This window comes from Euprymna scolopes, chromosome 30 (genome assembly GCF_053919585.1).
Source record: "Euprymna scolopes isolate OS-2025 chromosome 30, ASM5391958v1, whole genome shotgun sequence".
NCBI lineage: Eukaryota > Metazoa > Mollusca > Cephalopoda > Sepiida > Sepiolidae > Euprymna > Euprymna scolopes.
In genome coordinates this window covers 62,567,678-62,587,705 of record NC_136511.1, presented here as the reverse complement: position 1 = coordinate 62,587,705, position 20,028 = coordinate 62,567,678, and the positions used below count along the sequence as shown (strand labels likewise).

At 33.7% G+C, this 20,028-nt stretch overlaps 1 pseudogene; it reads left to right on the top strand.

Annotated features, from left to right (window-relative positions):
• Positions 1–16,036: 16,036 nt before the first annotated feature.
• On the top strand, positions 16,037–16,174 carry LOC145255016 (U2 spliceosomal RNA; annotated as a pseudogene).
• The last annotated feature ends 3,854 nt before the right edge of the window (positions 16,175–20,028 follow it).

Sequence of the window (20,028 nt, the reverse complement as noted above, 5' to 3'; positions counted from 1 at the left end):
TGGACACCATGTAAAACTTGATAATAAAAAAAAATAATAAGTTAGAATTATGTTTCATATGTAAATTTAACGAAAAAACATTCTTCATTTCCTGGAGGCTATTGTTAATTATTTTTAACACTAACCCTTAATCTAAGCGTTAAGGTTGTAAAATCACACGTAATCGTAAAAAGTTTAGCCACCTCTCTCAAAAACGCACATTATTTATCTCCCATAGAAAAAAGGGTTAATTGCTCTGAAACGGCCCAGAACTAAATTCGAAAATATCTTTTCTGCTAAGTTTTTCTGGTTCTTCGTTGTAAAATTTCGCTTAAAAACGTACAATCTCATTTTTTAAGGCGTCGATGTTAATCTATTTTAATACCTGTTCGTTTCAAACAAACAAGTGAAAATGTATATAAAATGTTTCACTCGTACAAAAATTGTCATTTGTCCCTACTTACTTGTTCCCCCTCCCAACAAGGGAATATTTAGATGCAAGGTAAGTTTTAAATACGGGTAAAAAATCCAGCTCACTAAAAAGAAGGCATTCTGAATTAAAATAAAAATAAAAATTATCTCAGTCTAAAAAGATTTCTCGTTCACTGACCAGAGACAAAAAATACCTATATTATCAGAACATATACTACACTTTTCTTTACGCCATAAGTCTTTACTATTTGTCAATTTCCATAATTTAAATTCTTCTAAGTAATCTAATTTCAGTTATTAGGTTTTATTCTGCAGAAGTGTGATTTCGTTAATCACTAAATAGCGATAAAAATGTCTATGGTAACATTTGTTACCTTTAAGACTTTCAAAAGCAGTCACCTGGCAATCTATTCATCTCATTAACATTTACTATCGAGCGGCTTCTAGCCTTGATGAGTGGTTACTCATTAGTAAAATAAAATGCATTGCATATTGAATTTACCTGCTAATTCTAATAATAAATGTAATGAATGATTTTTAAAAAAAACACTTGTCCTAATTAATAATGATTTACCAAACAATTTAATTGTTGAATATAAACATCCAATTCTTTTCCACAGAAGTTTTACTGTATGTTCTTAAACTATACAAAAAATAAACTTAATAAAATTATCTGAATTGATCAAATAATGATTTGATATTTTTAGTTTGAACTCTTTGCATATCCTTTGTTATTTCAAATGCGCATTAATCGAATGAATATATTTACTTTATAGGTGCTCCATCTCCAAAAACTCATCAGTGCAACAACTACTTTAAAAGATGAACCATTAAGTAAAAAAAGGCGGGTTCTTCGTTCTAATTTGGACCGGCCATCTTTGCCCGCTAAATCAAAACATATTTTGCCAACTGTTTGTACGCTCTGCCATAAAGTAAAAACAGTAGTAGACAAATGATCTGAAAAAATAAACAGGGAGAAGCTTGTACGATGTTCAACAATAGAAACTGCTAATTTAAAACGGGCAGCAGAGGACAATGAACCACTCCACATGCAAATAAGAAGTCAGGATTGTGTGGCAATAAATGTGAAATACTCTTACTACCGTGCCTCACTCGGCACTTGACTAAACCAACCAAAACCGAACAGACTGAGCAAACTCCACACGGTAGCCCATTTATGGCATTTGCCAAATTCTTTCAAACGCAAATTCTTGAAAACAAGGAAATCATGAGACTAACAAAAATGAAAGATTTGTTTGTTAAAGAGATTATAGAAAGTTGATGCTCATTTATATAAAACTGGATATTTAAAAGAAAGGGTAATTAAAAGAATTCCTCAACTATGCTTCATGACATCGTTTATGCAAATGATTATACAATGTTTCCTCTTTTAGAGAAAAAAAATAATAATACTTTATAGCGAAGCACATACTACAACTTCAAGTGAAACGGACTCATCAGAAACTGATACAAACTTGCAATAAAAACGGCAACCAATTCATGTACACTCATATCCAAATCATATGTCTAACTTGCATATAAATGCTATGAATCTGAGAAAACTTAATAGCCAAATTAAACCTTCTTTGTTATGCCAACCAACTGCAGAAACATTAAATTTACAAGAGATTGAAAAGACAGTATCCCATGTTTTATTTAAGTTTCTTGCATGGATAGTTGGGCATATGAAGATTTATGTACTGGAAAATTGTAGACTTATCTGCATCTGTTTACAGAAAACTTTTCTCCATTTCACAGTGATTCTTGGCTTCTAACGGACGTACATTAATGCTAAAGCATTTAGCACTTGGTATGGCTGGAGCTGCCCAAGTGGTTGGTTTATAAAATGTTTTGGGACATTGGGTTTCTCATTCAGTTTTTTTTTTTAATCACGATACAGCACTAGCAGAACTTGAGGTTAATCGTGGAGAAAATTCTATTCGATCGATTATCCAGGCCTGGAATCCAACAACTTTGATCTCGCATAATCATAATTTTGTGCGAGAAAACCTTACCTGGACATGGAACAATCGACAGCACAAATGGAATAATTATACAGAACTATGCAGTTAGTGAATACATCAAGTGAGCTAACTATCAAGCAGACAGATTTTATGAATAGAATTAAATTTCCTATTACATTCCAAAATTAAATTAATGGAGTTTCATTTTTATTTGCTTATTAGATAAGACAAAATAATTGCTTTGGTGATAAATATTCATCTAATAAATGTATCTGTAATAAAGTGTAAGAAGAAACGTAATTTTTGACCAAAAACGGTTTATGTTTGAGATTGAGTCTCATGAGATATTAATTTTCATTTATTTCTATTTTTCGGGTTTTTATAAATAGAACCTCCACGCAAATCCAGACACGCAATCCCCTGATTGTCATGGATTGAAAAGAAAAAAGTGGATATTTAGTTATCTATTGGATGAATTTTCTTTCTGATCTAGAAAGTTTTATGGGTTATACTAACTGCTATTCGAAATGTAAATAAAGTCGGTTTAAAGATGTAAACATTTGTATATGTTTAAAAAAGACAGGGTCCCATGCACAGATGTGTGCAAGTGAGCTAGAGATGCATGTTATAAAATTAGTAAATATTGCACTGATGATGATGATGATGATGATGATGATGATGATGATGATGATGATGATGATGATGATGATGATGATTGTTGGAGACGCCCCTCCATGGATAAATAGTCTCATCACGTCACTTCCTCTGGTGACGTCATTTCAGGTATCGAGTACAGGTGCCCGGGAGTTTGAGATTGGCACGCCACCAAGGAGGTCGGATGCACACGCCCCACCGTTGGGGAATGGTATGGCTCAACTCGCTTTGCCTGTAATCTGTGAATAAATGTTCGTTTCCTCAATATCTTGTGTTCCACCTATTAACATTTAACCTCACAAGAACTGGCGACGACGAATTCGACTTTCACAGGGGTTAACTCCACAAAATAACCAGAATTCTTATTTACTTCAAAAGTACTTCGAATTTACAAGCTAAGAATTCTGTTGGCAATTACGTTTTAAAAGTAATATAAAAAAAACAAGAAAGAAAACGAACATATGGCAAAGTTATCGACTAAATTGTAAGTTACTCTTTTTATCTTTATATTTAAATTGGTAAGAACTGTACGAAACGCATTTTTCGTAATGCCTTAAAACTAATTTGTTTGCTTTTGGAAAGAAGAGAAAGAAAAAAAACAAGAAAAATGTAATCCAATTTCATCGCGAGGACAATTCTAATGTAACTTGTCGACTGTTTAATGTTATGCAAATTTGAACATTTTCAAATGAAGTGAAAGGGTTTTTTGCCTTTGTTTTTTGCTGCTAACTTTATGCAATATGTTAACGGGAGAAACGTGTTTCCTTTATTTCCTTTTCGTTTTACGTGGAGAAAAAGATATATACTTTTTCATAGAGTAGAATTTTATGAAATATTCTATTTTTAACTGTCGATCCTAAATTGAAAAAAACATTTTTCTGCCATGTGGAGACAATCCCCTCCCACACACACATAAGGAACAAACAGCCATTTTGGTTAACTTCCACACAATTCCACAAGTATTTTATTCTTTTGCAACTGTATTGCATCACAGTACATTTTTTGTCTTTGTTTTGCAAGTAATTTTTTTGTTCGCCTTCATATTGTGTAATCTCTAAGTTTTTTTTCCAAGAAGTAAGAGATACATTGCTCCCTCTTTATATGCACACACACTAAGAAATGACATTTTCTGGGTTTTTTTTTTTATCATTTTATCTCTCTTCTCCAGTCAAAACCGGAAATAATGTTTTTTTTTCTCGTGCGTTTAGAAAAGCCATTAAAAGATGGAGTACGTTAAAGTAGTATTAATACAGCTAACCAAGGCTCAGATGGACTAGCGGTAGAAAGCTGAGGAAAATTTAAAAGAACGTTATAAACAGCTCCAGAGAGGCAACAAACGTTGGAGGAGAGAATGCTACTTCAACAACAGAGACAAGAATAGCCACTGTTAAAAATATTGGATAGAATGGAACACAGGGACGAGAGTTTGGCTTTTTCCCAAAGTACAATATGGAACGCTACAAGAACGTTCAACAACCAACCGGAGTTGGATGGGACGTTTGACGTTTTCTTTCGGAGATATGAGGACCTATTAACCGTAGATTGTCAAGAGTAAAGACCGCTAAGAAGGTTCGCCTATTTTGAGGAAATTAGGGGCCACAGAATATATCAAGTTTGTAGATTATATTTTTCTCAGGAAGACGAGTGAATTGGACTTTTCTGAAGCAGTCACATTTTTTTCCGAACTGTTCAGCCCGAATTCTACGCTCTTTTATAGAAGACGGAAGCCCTTGAACCTGCAAAAAAGTGACGACGACGATTACCTAACCTTCGCGTGGTAAATAATGATGTCCGTCCATCCGACTGATCGCAGATGACTTCAAGTGTTTAATTTTTGCACATGGTCTAATCTCATCCAAAAACGCTTAGATTAGCCAACGTGTTCTCTCTAAACTTGAGAGCGCATATGGCCTCACCCTCCAGAAGTTGGCCGAGGTAGTCTGCGTAAGGAATAACTCGTGATTCGTCGAGGAGTCAGGCGCAGCATTCATTAGAAGGACGAACTTCAGACTGGAAAAATACTCAGCCCGAAAAAGCAAAGCTGGAAGAAAGAAACCCCAGGCTACATCTAATAAGTACCATCCAGTCACAAGACCCAGATCCCCTACAAGCCCGTGCTATCGCTGTGGCAGGAAACATTGGTCGAGGCAATGTTTTTACAAATATACGTACTGCAGCGAATCTGGCAGGAAGAGCCACAAAGTGACCCAGTGCAGGAAGAACAAGGTCAGGAACAGCGTCCGATAGACTAGATCCGACTTAGATTCGGATAAAAACTGGCGCAAATATGTCACAGTTAATATCGCAAATAAAACTGTGCATCTATAATTGGATTCTGAATCAGACCTGTCTATCATTAACCTTAAGACCTGGAAAAGGCTAAGGAAACCAACGATGTGGAAGACGAACAAATCAGCTCGAGCTGTGACAGGTGATAGTGGAATTTGAGGGAGAGCTATCACTCCCGGTGACCGGAAATGATGTTACTAAAAAAGTGAAAGTGTGTGTACATAGGACATCCGAAAACCTGTTCGCTACTGACTGGATGGAGCGATTCGAATTGTTGGACCAACCTATGAATAATTTCTGTCATAGGGTAGAAGACTCGTCTACGGAGGAGCAACAACTGAAAGACGAGTTAAAAGTGGAATTTCCAGAAGTATTCTCACCAGGACTAGAAAAATGCACAACAACTATAGCAAGATTCGAAGTAAAAGAAGACACTCTGCCCGTTTTCAAGAAGAAACGAAACGCCCCATTTGCAGCAATAGAGATATCGAAAAAGAAAACTTTAACGGAATCTGCCAAATGAGGCAGAAAAACTGAAACTGAAAAGCCGGAAACTAAAAAATCAGCGCCAAAAGAATTTCCCAAGCCAAGGCAACAATTTCTGCACGTGTATAGGATTGCACCCTAACCCGAACACACCAACAGCAGAAACGATGTTTGCGCGGAAAGTGAGATCAGTTTTTGACAAGCTATTACCCAAACAGTCAAGGCCACTAGTGACCACCTATGTACCGAGTAAACGTTTCATATCAGGTGAAAGAGTGGTTTTCAAAAGTTATAAAAAGAACACATCATTCTGAGAGGTGGGTACAAATACTAAGAGAATCGGTAGCATGTTATATATCATCCAAAGACCAATATATACTCACAAACGACACCAGAACAAACTAAGATGTCGATCAGTCGAAACCAACGAAAGTCGACCATTGGAAAATAGCCGATAGACAGTCTTCGAAACTTTTGATCGTGAACCTCCTCAACCAACACCTGAACTACGTCGGTCATTCCGTAAGAGAAAGGTTACCGAGCCATTGATGGTAAACCATAAAAGGAAAAGGTACAAACAAAAAGCTTGGGAGGGGGTGTTGGAGGCCCCCCTCCATGGGATTAATGGACTATCTCATGACCCATGCACAGATGTGTGCAACTGTGTTAGAGATGCATGTTATAAAATTAGTAAAGATGGCACTGATGATGATGATGATGATGATGATGATGATGATGATGATGATGAGGATTATGATGAGGATGATGATTGTTAGAGGCCTCTCCATGAATAAATAGTCTCATGACGTCACTTTCTCTGGTTACGTCACTTCCGGTATCGAGTATCGGTGTTCGGCAGTCTGAGATTGGCACGCGAACAAGGAGGTCGGGTGCACACGCCCCACCGTTGAGGAATAGTATTGCTCAACTCGCTTTGCCTGTAATCTATGTGAATACATGTTCGTTTCCTAGAAATCCTGTGTTCCTTTCGTTTATTACCATTTAACCCCATAACGATGATGATGATGATGATGATGATGATGATGATGATGATGATGATGATGATGACGACGACGACGAAGTGTCATAAGTAGAGATTAATCTTCAATAAAACTATTCATGATTTTATTTACTAAATGTTAGTTCTTTTTATTTAACTTTCATTAAACTGGCCATAAATGATAGCTTCGTTTTTTTTTCAAATTCATGTTATCATTCATAGATTAAAGAAAAATATGGGATAACTTTCTTTATAAATAATTTCTTTATAAAAATTGACTCATGTTGTATATTTAATCAGTTTAATATGAACGAACGAACGTGAAAATGACACAAAATCAGAGCGTATATCTCAGGTTATATGGCGAGATGCAGAATGTAGCAATAAATTAGTATAACAAGTAATCTTGGTAGAAGGTTAGTGCTTCTACATGAGAAATATAAAAATGTATCCAAAAAAAATTTAAGTTATACACAAAACAGATTGAAGCAGTATCAAAGAAGCTGTTTGAAGAAAAGTTGGGTTTTTTTTCACAAATATTCACAACTTTGAAACAGAGTAAATATATTAAGTCCAATATTTATATATCAAATAATGCAGAATTTACTTGGGAATAAAATGTGCTAACTTTGATGTCTATATATTTATTGGTTTGGATGCTACTAGAGTTTAAGCAAGTTATAATGTTCTATTTGAATGATTGTCGGCCATCTTTAAATATGGCCGCCGTTCTCATTAATGCGCAACATTTGTGCTTGTGAAAAAAATATGATGTTCAGGAGTCTACTGGCATTCATTTGCCACCATGTTTTCTTCCACCTCCAACGGAGGTCACAGATTCCAAAATCTAGATGGATTTTGACCTTTGAGCCTAATTGATTACAAGGAGTCTTTTTTTTTCAAAATATATGCATTGGATGTAAAATGATATTTTATAGAGAATAAATGCGTAGAAATATGTCCTCAATTGAATACTTTAGGGAGTGAAAAAGCAAGTTCAATATTTGACGTGATTAGCTGTATTTTTAGAAATGTGTGGTGTTTGGCCATGGGCACATTGTTTAAAAAGATTTTATGTTTGAACGAAGGACTCAAATTTCTAAAACAAAAAAAATCATTATACTCTCAACACCAAACTGTTTAATTAGAGTTCACTTTATCGCTTTTAGCCGTTTTCGTTTTCCTCCTTTGTTTTTCCTAATTAAAATATTTTCTCACGCGCTACGTATTTTCACACTGTCACACTCTCGACAAAATAAAATCTCGTTTCAAGTTTCTCATTCCTATGTTTTGTCATCTTTTTCTCTAAAAAAATTTGAAAAATCTACTTATTATGAAAACATTTGTAGATCAAAACCAAACGGAATAGTCGTGCTTTGGTTTTATTTCTTCTGCTGCTCAAATTCAGTATATATATATATATATATATATATATATATATATATATATATATATATATATATATATATATATGGAAAAAATGGTAATTAGTAAAACCTGAAGAGAGTGCTCAACACTATTGCAGAGCAAATATGCGTTTTATTTTTATTACCGTTTTTAATATATATATATATTATTTTATTTTATTTTTTAAAGTTTTGTTTAGAAATATCGTTAATTTCAATGTAAACCGTTTTCGTTTTACGGATCATGACTGTTATTTTAAAAACAGTCACCGTTAAGTTTGAGTTAAGCTCAATGTATCCATTTAATAGGTGTAGAGCATATCTAGTGTAAAATGTTGTTGAAAATTCAAAGATGCACGTTTTCTATTTTTATAATCTTCGTTTATTTTCTGGATTTTTCCATTACAGCTGTTTCATTAGTGGGAGGCAATTTTATGATTTATGTGTCCATAATATTACCCTGCCCCCACCAACTTTTTCAGATGCTTTTCCATTAATTTTTACAACAAAAGTTATATTTTAACATGTTGAGCATCTTATTTGGGTAAAAAGACTTCCAGAAAGATACAACCTATATATCTTAGAAGCATACCATATGCTGATATCAAAAGAAAAATTATTAAACAAACGACTAAACGTAATACACAAATGTTTGCACAGAAATAGATACTTAATTTCACGTACTAGAGCAGATTAGGAAAGAAAGTAGTAAAAAACTAAACGTATAATATAAGGAATGATAAAAAGTGCAAGGGAGGTAATCCTTGATATAAAAACTGATACCATGAAAGTGACCTTCCCTTTAAACAGAGAGAATTCAAACACCAAGCAAAAAAAAAGGAATATTAAAATAAATACACGTAAATGTAGAAATAAAATTATAAGATAATTGGAAAAAACAAATAGGGAAGAAAAAAAGGGGGTGGGGGATTAAAACAAAAATAAATAATAAATAAATAAAAAATAAAAATACGAAACTACGGGTAAAAACGGAAAACTATCTTCACATAACATAAAAAGATGTCGGAAGTGAGGAAGAATGGCTTTGGAAGTCTTTTTACCCGAATACGATGTTCAGCATGTTAAAAATATAACTTTTGCTGTAAAAATCTGACGGAAACCATCTGAAAAAGTTGGTGGGTACAGGATATTTTCATGGACACATAAATCGTAAAATTGCCTTCCCACAAATGAAACAGCTGTAATGAAAAACAATCCTGGGAATAAACGAAAGTTATATAAAAAGAAAACGTGAGTTTTTGAATTTTCAACAAAATTTTGCATTATATATATAAAAAAAATTATATATAAGATAAAAAAGTTGCATTTATATATATATATATATATATATATACATATATATATATATAAATACAACTTTTTTATCTGTGTGTTGATTCGTTCCTTATAGACTCCGAAACGGCTGAAAAGATTTTATGTACACTTACAGAACTTTCGTGTACAAGTCTGGGAGTGATCTTAGTTAAGTTTTATCTCAGAATACCCCGGATAATTACCGATAATCGAAACCGTTATTTTTTATTTATCTATCATCCGGAAACCCATTTTTCCATGTCATCGCTTAGCAACAATGGTAGCACAACGCACCATGAAAATTCTAATGTGGGTGGGTTGGTTGATAGTGTTCTTCTTTTTTGTTATTTTTTTGCATGACGATGTCTGTAGGTTCAAACTCCGCACGTAGATTTTTTCTTTCAATAACTGCAAAGAGTTTTATATAACACTGTAAAATTTACGGGTTGTTTTGTATTTTTGTGGTTTTTGTACTTGTTGTTGTTTTGCATGGCAAAGTGGGCATGTTCAAACCCGACAAGGAAATTTCTTAATGTTTTTTTTTCGTTAATTGGAAACAAGTTTATATAAAATAATTTTATAAAAGGAACAGTAGGTTCTCTAGACTGCAATGTAGAATAACATATATTATGGACTAAGTTACTGCATGGAGACATGTGAAGCTTCCTCCCAGCCGATTCCACGGATTTCGATGATAATAAAAATATATGAGTGTGAAATATTCGTTGATCATCATTGAATCCCGGGCAACATCGTGTCTCCATGCTAGTATATATATATATATATATATATATATATATATATATATATATATATATATGCATACTTCCAGCTTTGAGTTTTTCATCGATCTAATAGTGGCGTTAAACGCTTCTATTTCAATTGACAATTATTAAAACAAACTTCTTAATATACTCAGTCATGGATAAGCGAACGACTACATAAAGATGAACTAATTTGCATATTCTTTAAAAATGTATTTTCATTAATCTATTATTCATTTTTATGGTTTGTTATTGGATGATTGGCTTCATTAACGATGGCGCTCAGTTCTATTGATGCATATTTTCCACATTGTGTATAATTGCGTAGTACATACAATGAAAAACTAGCGTACTCAAATGGATTTTAATCTCTATCTTTTACTTTATTTCTCTCTCTTCCTCTCTCTCTCTCTCTCTATATATATATATATATATATATATATATATATTTATATTTATATATGTGTGTGTGTGTGTGTGTGTACGTTTGTAAAAATATACGCTTAAAATATATCTATGTATATACCAATCTATATATTTATAAAAGTGAGAATTTGTGGGTGAGGACAATTTTCACCCTAGATATAAGACGACTTTGTGATTTACAGATTTGAATTTTTGTGTATAGAATATTCAGGCATGTGGAAAAATTTTGCTCCGTCTTCATCCAAATAAAAGAGCTGTTACTAGGTAAAAATTGAAAAATTCGAACTTAGGAGTCATTGCATTTTGATCTGTTTGCTGTTCACGAATGCGCATGCGTTAATAGTTCACATCATGAAAATAATTAGTTTGAAAACACCTTTTCAAGATTGTGTCACGCTTGTCTAATACTTATCGTAATTGCATTACTATTTTTACGTTTGGTTTTGATCTCAGCGCGAGTATTTTTTTTTTTTGTACCAAGAGTGAACGGTTTTAAAATAATAATACTCGCATGCACATATTTCAACTACTGTATAAGTAAAATATATTATTCATGCGTATTTTTCGATCGGTTAACGCCTGGTGGCTAGCTAGCATTCAATAAACTGCCACCGTGGAGGCCATCTAGAACATATTCTGTAGAATGGAGAAAAACAGGCCAAAACCCTAGTGTTTTTATTGATGTTTTGAATATAATAAACTAGTTACGACCAACGTTTCATTTCATTCAGAAATAGCACTAATAAAGGGGAGGCCTAATTAGAGTTGGGGCGCGTTTTTGGGGGTCACCCTGTATATATATATATATATATATATATATATATATATATATATATATGTACACTGAATATTCCCCGTTTATATTCAGTGTAGCTTAAACGCCATATATATTTATAACTTACTAGCTAGCTATACCTAAGTATTGAGCACTGTTGAAGTAAATACTTAAATTTTACGCATAAATTTATACTTTCGTATATTAATTTTATGTGAGAAGATGAAGTATACACACACACACACATATATATGTGTGTGTGTGTGTGTGTGTGTGTGCGTGTGTGTGTGTGTGTGTGTGCTTCTGTGAACTTTTCTCCAATGTTTGTAAATGCAACATCGCCAGATTTTATCTCTAGTTATTTTTAACTAATTGACTGAAACATACGCATGGATGTGTAGTGATACCTAAATGTTTGTTTAAAAGGTAAATAAAAAGTACATTTGGCGTTACTTTGGCATTAAACACTTTTGTAAAAACATCGCTAAACTCATTCAATGTGTTACTTTTGAACAATATTAACCTGGATAATATGTATGTTTTTCCCCTTCATTTGAAGACAGATTTTTCATGTGTAACGCAACACTATATTAAGTCGCCTGAAGAGGACTTCTTGTTTTAACGGACTATTTGTCCAAAACATTAACATGCTCTTCTATTTCCTTCGTTATTTGTCACTCTTGAATACCATCATATATATAGTCGACTCCAAAATATATTTAAATTTTAAAATTTCAAACACGAAAAATATATGTTTATTTTCGTAAAACTGCGTTTTAATTTGGCTTTCAATGCATATATATATATATATATATATATATATATATATATATATATAATCGAAAATGTCTGTCTGTCTGTGTACATTTCCCTACTAAATAACTCTGTCAATTTTTAGTCTACATAGTCGAGATTTGACAAAAGGAGTATTGAAATTTGGAAAAAAATATTTTTTAATCGGTTTTTGGCCAGCAATTTGGCTGTCAAGGGGTAAAAGTTTTAAGATTTGACCGTTAAAACTCTACTAAACTAAATGCCAACCTTCGGTCGAAACACTTGAAATTTTTAATGTAGGTTACTTGGACATGGATCAAACTTTTTAATTTGATTTGAGCCCCCCCCTCCACCAAAAAAATTTGAAGGGGTCAAAATTGGGGCTAAAGTTAAAAAAATTGTCCTCTTCGGTCTCGACCAAATCCATCAGCCAATTTCTGGTGTAAACATTTGAAATTTTACATAAAAGTTATTCAGATGTATCACAAGCTTTTTAATCTGTTTGGGTTAAAATTTGAGCTGCCAAGGGGTCAAAGTTCAAAAGAGTTTACCTTTAAAGTGTCTAGAAAACTGCTCTGCCATTTTTGGGTCTAAACATTTGTAATTCATACGTAACGGTTATTCAGACATGCGGTAAGCATTTTAATCAGTTTTGGGGAGAAAACTTTGCTGACAAAAGGTAAAAGTTAAAAGAGTTTACCTTTGAGATTCTACCAAATTTCTTCGCCAATTTTGTGTCTAAAGACTTGAATTTTTAGTTGTAGGAAACTTGGACAAAGGTAAAACTTTGTATTTTTGTTTGAGACCTAAATCATAAATGTTAAGGGGTCGAAATTGGGGTCAAATTAAAAAAACAAACATACCTCTGCGATCTCTAAGAAATTACTCTTTTTGTCTAAACATTGTAAATCTTACATAAGGATATTCACACCTAGCGCAAGTTATGAACAGTACATAGGGCCCGTGCAAAGCCGGGCTGAACAACTAATATATATATATATATATATATACACTAGTGTTGAATGATAAATATGCGCCCCCCCCAACTTTATTGAAAAAATCAATTCAGGTAATTTGACTATGCAGTTGAGCTGATATCTATTCAATGTAGCCGCTTTCATTCTCAATCACCGCCTCGATACGGGTCGGGAACTAGGAGCATGCTTTTTCCACAAGCTCCAGCGAAAGTTCAGCGAATACTCAGCGGATGGCGGCGAGGCTGTCTATGCTAAGGTGGGAGGTCATGTTGATGATGTTCTCGACGTGAGACTAAACGAAGTGGTTCAGCGAGTACAGTTCGAGAGAAGAGTACCACGTTGTAGTACTCTTTCTGAAGCCAAGCCTGTGACCGTTTGAACGTATAGGCCTCGGCTGTGTCCTGCTGCCACACCCAGAGATCGTCAGCATCTAATTGTATCAGGAGCTCACCACACTCTTCAGCACATCCAACATGAGTGTTGAGTTTAAGCTGACTTCGAAGATGTGAGGTGGCATGATGAAACAATACTAAAGACCATAACCCTGGCTGAAAACTTTGTTTGTTTCATCCTGCGCACGTTCCTATTATTATTAGCAATCCAGCGATGTATTTTGAGGGTGCAAGCAATGGTCCTGTTGTAATAACTTGACTTTGTAGAAAACATGAGTTGTACAGCGGCGCATCTCTGACCTTGCTCTTGAGAATTTTGTCACTTTTAGACATGACAGAAGGCTCCTATCGCTCTTGGAATTTGTGCACAACTGGCCAACTAGTAGATGGTCTGCAAAAAACAAAAAAACAAAAAAACAAAAAAAAAACGGTTTTCATCAATCGGAAATGGAATCATGCCTTATCTAGGGCGACAATTTCATCGTTACACCTTGTATATTGCATCTGTGGGTTACTGAACATAACAGGAATGTGTACAAAAATTCAAATTTTCGTAAGTGTAAACCCCGCATCTAGAGTACTTATATAACTATGAAGACGACGAACAAACGAACACAAAACAGTTAATGAATTATGTTGTTACGATAAAAGCTGCGCTAAACTATTAAATTCCGATTGCCGGTTATATTGGCTTTTAATTCTTGAATATAAATCGTAATCATTATATATAAACATATATATATACTTCTTAAAATGTTTATTAATTCGTATTAATATTGGAGGCTCCTTCAGTCTTTGACAGACTATGGATACCCACCGTAGGAGTTGGTTGATTGGTTGTTTTTGTTTTGCGGCATATCAACCCTTTTCAGGTTATTTAATGCCGAATGAAGAAAAATTTTTTTAATATAATATATTTGTTTTTTGCAAGTCAGTTTCTATTTAACCCATAGTTGGGACCCTAACAGGTACTACCACTCCGGGTCAGAGTGGACCTTGGAGCAATGGTAATTAAAGGGTGGCTCCACACCCCCAGAGCCCGCAAGCTGGGGCCTAACCATCGGATATAGTTTAAGGTCATATCCAGGAGCCCCATTGAGGGACTTTTACCCTCTGAAGGGGGGGTCAGTCGGCGTATTCTAATGCCCCACCGACAGGGCCCCACCGTATGAGTACCTACGCGTTAAATTTGTGTGTCAGGAGGTGCGCAATCTCCAACCATATCTCTCCTGAATCGATATTGTTAAATACTAGTGGCAAGTGAAGTGCATGTTCAAAACGACTGGAAACAGTGCAGGGATAAGTGGAGAGCACATACAGCGCTTAGAATTCATAAATGGTCACCCATCTGGCACTAACCAGGCTCAACTTTGCTTAACTTCGGTGATCTGACGAGACCCAGTGTGCCAACTCGATTATACCTTATCGTATTAATACTAACTTTAAACTAAACGGTGTGTAACTTATTTAGTCAGCATCATTATATCATGTTTTCAGTTAATGCCATTAAGTGAATGTGAAGTTAAATAGGAGTATATTTACACATTAGTACTAATTAATGGCAGAAGGGATGAAAATGTTCATTGCTATAACGACTGAACTTACGTATTCATAACGTGAAAATTTCATCTCTCTGTTGCAGATATTGATAGTGTCAGACTCTAAGAAAGCAACCTCTGTCATGGACGTGCGTCCGAAAATATTTTGGTCAGTGAATTCCTTTATGCTGAAAAAAAATGGACTAATCAACTTCACAGGAGCGTGGTAAATGCTTACAAAGCTTATGCGGTTGATGTAAGCGCGGTTACGAGATGGGTTCGTAGATTTCGGAGTGACTCCGGACTTCCATGTACACTTACTGACACCGTCGCTGTCAAAAGTGAATTAAGAATGCCGGTGACTAAGTAGAAAAATGAATGCTGGAACACAAAATGACGTTGTGTTTATTTTAGCGATCCCGTCCTCGCAGCTCTTCAATGTTTTAGTTTGGATTTAGCAAATAGGATACATGACTTTTAGAAAGACGCTCGCAGATTTATAAATAATGAATATATTATTGGCCTTACTAATTTTAAATATGAGCTAATTGTTTAAATGTAACGTAGTATACACGTTTACACACGTAGACCAAACACGTTGTAGTAGAGTACGTCGCAAAGGAACATGAAACAAGTAATAATATAGATAAAAGTGTAGTATCTGTTTCGACAGATACTGCAAGCAAAGGCCATATGTGGGGGCAACGCCACATATAAGACCTTGGTCATTGTAGGGGGAACCCTTCATACCAATTTTCACTATTCAGCTCCCCTACTCCCCGGGGAGTTGGTCCCCATTTCCCCTTCACTCCTCACATTAAAAATCGGCCTTGTGCCTAATTTGCTCGGTGGGAGAGCAAATAAATACCCTTTTCTTGGCCTTTTGGCCAAGATCAAAGTGTAGTATCTTTTCTTACTACATGCTGTACTTACGTTTGTAACTTTGTGATATAAAGTGGGGGATCACTTTTCTGTATTAATTTAATGTAAAATGATCACCCACTTTACAACCAGTCAGCCTCGAAGCCATTCAAGTCTTTCTCCAGATCATTCAAGTTGTTTTTGAAGGATTCCAGTTATTTTTAAGCATTCAAGTCATTCTTAAGATCATCCAAATCATCCTTAAGTTCATTAAAGTCATGCTGTCATTTACTTTTTATTTATTTAAGTCATTTCAGCCCATTTTTCGGTCATTTTAGTGTATCTTTAAGAATTTCATGTCAATCCTACATTCACGCATTCATTCATTACACGAGAGCACGCGACTAATGGATGTCGTCCTTGTTTTTTATTTCATTCGTTTCGCAATTTTTACTTTTCTTTCTCAAGTTTGGTATCAAAACAATTGAAGTTCTTTTTTCTTACATTGTTTTTTTTAAATTTTCTTATACCTCTTTGTTAGTCTACGTCTTCTCTATTTCCCGCAATCCTCCTTATTCTGTTGGTAACGTTATCCACGCTTACAAACGGAACCCACATATTGTAACAGTATAGGTCGCAAGGAAGAGAAGACAAGTAGCAACTCGAATCACTTTTCCTTTTGTAACAACAACATTTATTTCCGGATACTTTCCTGAATAAAACGTGAACGCCTTTACTCACGTAATCGTTTTCTTTCTCTCTGATGTCTATCCTATCGAACGTCATTCATGTATCTAACGTGATCTCGAACGTGCCTTCAAACGTACTCCCGAACGTGCTACTTTGTCTGTTTCACGTGTTATTTTCTAGTTTTTTCTTCATCCTTCTGGTGACGTCATTTCGTATTTCGTATGCATTTGCATACGCGTGTCCGCGCTCTGTTACATCTATTTCTCTTCTGCCTGTTTCGCATCGTTTTCCTCGTTTTGTTTGACTTTTGCTTTATTTTGCTTCCTCATCTTCCCTTTTATTATCTCGCATCTTTTTCCTCGACGCTTTCCCTCGTTTTCTTTATTGTTTTTCTTTTTCTTCTGAGTGCTTTGCATAATTTTCGTCTTCTTCGTCTTTTTTTATTGCTCAGCTTCTTCTTCTTCTTCTTTATTCTTCTTTTTCTTCTACTTCTTCTTCATTGTCGTTCTCGAGGTAGACTTCTGCTTTTCCGCATCTTTTTCTTCGTGATCTACATCATCTTCCACTCCATCATTGATATTCGTTATCTTCCATTTTTCTTCTTATTTTACGTCGTCTCCTTCTTTCGCAATTTTCCCCCATTTTTAATTCTTCTACTTCATTTCTTGTCCTTCTTCTCTTCCTGTTTGATTCGTATCTTTTTCTTCGTTTTCTCCTTTCTTTTCTTCTTCATACTTCTTTATTGTTTGTCTTCTCCTTCCTCTCGGTTTTGCGTTGTTTAAACGAGTCTTAAATTCGTTCGGACGTGATGCTGATTGATAAACTACTGTTTATATTCGATGCCATGAAAGAAAAACAACAAAAATACAGACAACACAACGTCACAAAATCACACGTTACAATAGATTTATTTTCTCGAAATAACATTCATTGAAATCGGCTGGCGCAACTAAAACACTTGAAGTCATCGTGTCTCATTCCAGTGCTCAAACTCTTCAGCAACATCTGGAAATAGAAAGTATATATAGACAGATACACACACACACACACACATACACACACGCGCGCATATATATGCGTGTGTGTGTGTGTTTGTGTGTGTGAGTGTGTGTGTGTATTTAAAATTGAAAATCTTTAAAACCAAGAAATGTCAAGAAAATTTATATTAAATGAAAAAAATCATTTTTTGTTATATAATGTTATAATTTTTGGGTAGAGAAACACACTTTTTACACACGTAGAACACGGTCTGTATTAAATGTTGCTGTTTTTTTTTCTCTTCATATTCTGGTGATATTAACCCCAGGAAGGCTGGAACCCTCATAAAGAGAAAGAAAGAGAAAGAGAGAGAGAGAGAGAGAGAGAGAAATGACACCTGGTTTTGCAGAAGATTATAGTAGACTTTAAAATTCGATGTGTATACGCTAGGTCGAGTGGGAAGTAAAAGGAGTAATGTGGTTCACATCTAAGAAAAGATTTCGTAATTTAAAAATTGAAAATCTTTGAAAACCAAGAAATGTTAATACAAGAGTTATTAATGGATATAATCATTATATATATATATATATATATATATATATATATATATATATATATATATATGCATATATGTTCAAATTTTCGGTTTAAAACATAAAAATAAAACTTTATCAAAAGTCAAATATTATTTATGTTAAAATATTTTTTTTAAAATTCTGGTGATATGAACATATATATTTACTTGTTTCCTTGTTACTGCTTTCATAAACATTATGAATCTTTATAACACAAATATGTTTAAATTCATATTTGTATTTAAAAATAGAAAGTATATATATATATATATATATATATATATATATATATATATAGATAGATATATAGATATATAGATATATTTAAATAAGAAAGGCCACCAAAATTGCTATATATTTTTTAACATTATTTTATTATTCCGTGTTTTGATTATTCATATAAAAAGGCATATTATTAAGATCATTGTAATAATGTTTTGAAATCATTGATATAGTTTTTTACGCGTTTCAGACGATCTGTGTATCGTCCTCTTCAGAAATTATTCAAAGTGTAAAATAATTAAAATATATTTAATATGTGTTCAGAATGTATAAAAGGATTTTCCCAGTCCATTTTGGTTATAAGTTTCCCGAACGGTGAAATGTCTATATATATATATATATATATATATATATATATATATATATATATATATATATATATATATATATATATATATATATATATATAACAGGGATTATGTTTTTATCCTAACAGTTTCAGCCCAATTAATGAAACCATTACATATTAAAGTTAAAAATACTTCTAAAATAAACATTTATATATATATATATATATATATATATATATATATATATATATATATAAAGTTATAAAATGTATATGGCGATAAAGCTACACTGAATATTCCGCGTTTCATCTACTCTAGGATTCTTCAGGCTTATGCGCGAATTCTGTGGTTGTTTGTCGTTTTTATATGCGCATCTTCTATTGAAATTTTAGTTAGCCAATATATATATATATATATATATATATATATATATATATATATATATATATATATATATATATATATGGGACAAAAGAAAATATGATTTAAGGAAATATCCGAGCTTCCAAGAATTCAACATCTAAAATCCATGTTTACAATCAGTCTCTTTCAGTGCCGAGATTTGACAGTAAATGAAATATGTAAATATATGATTAACACAAAACGCAGAATATGAAATGATTCTAAGCAAATCAATAATGTCGTCTAAAAATAGATAAATATATAATAGTTTAGGAAGCCTATTATATAGAAAGGCATTACTATACATATGCACACATTTTAATATATTACATATGCATCTAAAGTTATTAACAATACATACGACCCGAGCAAAGTCGGACTGAACTGCTTGTCTATATATCTATAAAAGTGAACGTGTCTGTGTGTCTGTTTGTCTTCGTGTCTGTGTACAATAATCCTTCGCACTAAATCTGTCAATTTTTAGTTTAGAGACTCGAAATTTGATATACAGGGTACTGGCATTTTGGAAAATCGATGTGATTGGGTTTCGGCCAGAAATTTGGCTGTTAAGGGGTCACAGTTCACCGATTTGACCTTTGAGAACTCTACCAAACTCCTCCGACAATTTTTGATATAGGTTCCTTGGACATAGATCTAACTTAATAACTCAAGTTGAGCCCAAAAAAATAAGTTTTAAGGGGTCATAATAGGGGTTAAATTTTAAAAAATTGACCTTTTTTTTTCTTTTTTGCTCAGCATACACCTCCAAACACCTGGGAA